Raw genomic sequence first — 2042 nt, 5'->3', positions numbered from 1 at the left:
ATTTCTACTCATCTACACCAATCATGACTACACTCATTAACAACATAAAAACCACGACTAAATATAAAAATTACAAAAAAACGGTAATACTTCAATGCTAAAAAGACCTATATTAAGTATAACATTATGTTGACTATAATTCAAAGCATCAAAACATTTGAAGTTAGAAGTCTTTCTTAGATAATTATACATGAACCATGAAAGTAACTCACGGAAGAGAGCCCAAACTAAACAAACATGGTTAAAAGTGGGATCTTTATCTTTTCCTTAAACTAAGTAATCTTAAGAGAATGCAATTTCAATCATATATATAAAGAAGAAAACGATAATTTAACTAATTTTTAACAGATTTACATGATGATAACACTAATATAACATTCATCTTGAAACAAAATCAGATCTAATATATTCCATCAACCAAACCGGGATCAAATCCTTCTTATTATCATCAAAAATCTGCAATATAAGAATTTGAAAGTTACCTGGTTTGTGGAATAATAAAATACAGCAGTGCAGCAATTAAAAAAAAACTCAGCAGCAAATACAGTAGAAACAACAGCAACTCAAGTGTTAAGACAACCCAGAAAACTCAACAAAGATGCTTGAAACTGGTAGCTATCAACTACACAAATTGCCTAAGGGATCTTTGTAAATTTTTTTCAAGGTTTTGGCACTCAAATAATCCTCACAAAAACTCTAAAATTTTAGCTTGTTATATGTATTAAGCTGCTGATTTTTCTCAAAGATATATGTCTTTCAGCAACTCTCCAAGATGTGTCTCAATATAAGATAGAGTGTGTAATAGAGTGTCCCCCTTTTCAGTAAGTAAGGAACTCTCCATTCTAAGTGTAAGACAGTCCCTTTTATAGGAGAAAGCCAGCCCTTTCAATAGGCAAATAAAGTTAGATTTTTGGACAGATTTTGGTTCCCCAAAAATCTGTCCAAAAGACTGACTTTGTGTGCTAAACACTGTTCAAGGTCTGGCCCAAAGGTGAAAGGACAACCTGAAAATCTGCTGTGTCAGAAGCAAGGAGAAAAAAATGTCCTTTCAGCCACCCTACTAGTAAAAGTAAGCTACTATTACCCTATTTTGTGATAAAATAAACTAAACTTCAGATTTTAACCATCAACAATAAACTACTAGCTCAACACAAATCAAACTTGGACAACTATGAACTGACAAAGCATAAACGAGACTAAAAACGTAATTGAACTAAGTATTAAAACCAACTTGATGGGAATGAATTGGATTTGTGCAAACTAATTACTAAACAAACAACTAAATTCACAAACTAATTCTCAAAACAGAACGAGCATCGTTAATAATCGAACAACGACTAACAACAACTAAATAATCGACTAACTAAGTAAACGATTTAACTAATACACTAAAGATCATGTTTAAATCAATAACGAATCTAACAAACCACTAAACTAAATAGAGATAGCTAATTAAATAAACCTAATTTGAAACTCTAATTAACAAGAAATAACCAAAACAGAATAAATAAATAAATAAATAAAAATAAAAAATAAAAATCAGAAACTAATCTACTAAATAAAAAAAATCAGAAATTAATTAAAGAGATGACGATTATACCTAACAAGTATGCTTGAAGCCGAAAAATAGCTAAAATGGAGGTTCGGGGCATTTTGGCGGTGGTGAGGCGGTGGAGCCGTGGCGGCGGCGAGGAGCGGGCCGGCAGCGACGGGGATTTTGGGGGTGAAATGGGTAGGAAAAGATAGGTCTCGTAGAGCTCTATCCATTCATGTATGTGTTGTAGGGTGGTGTTGGACGGAGCTTCAAGAATTTGGACCAAAAAGTGGCGGCTAAAGTTTCTTAGATCTAAAATTCAAGGAGTTTGAGGGTTTTTTGAAGGAATTGGTTTGGAGATATGGGAAGAGGAGGTTATGGAGATTATATGGTGTTAATTTGGAAGTGTTTGGAGGTGGTCCACCGCCGGTGGATGATTTTCGGCGGCGGCGGCGGCGGTGGAGAGAAGAGAGAGGAGAGAGAAGAGAGAAAGAGTTATGGGTGAAAT

The 2042-nt window shown here is 34.3% G+C and overlaps 1 long non-coding RNA gene across 1 annotated transcript; it reads right to left on the bottom strand.

Moving 5' to 3' along the window:
* Window positions 1–311: 311 nt before the first annotated feature.
* On the bottom strand, window positions 312–2042 carry LOC138908747 (uncharacterized). Its single transcript, XR_011415153.1, has 2 exons — window positions 1601–2042; window positions 312–456 (listed from the first exon to the last, which is right to left on the bottom strand). It is a non-coding gene; the product is annotated as an uncharacterized lncRNA (long non-coding RNA).

The sequence above is a fragment of the Nicotiana tomentosiformis genome, chromosome 3, assembly GCF_000390325.3.
Source record: "Nicotiana tomentosiformis chromosome 3, ASM39032v3, whole genome shotgun sequence".
NCBI lineage: Eukaryota > Viridiplantae > Streptophyta > Magnoliopsida > Solanales > Solanaceae > Nicotiana > Nicotiana tomentosiformis.
The sequence above is the reverse complement of the archived record's forward strand: the minus strand, read 5'-3'. Positions and strand labels throughout refer to the sequence as shown.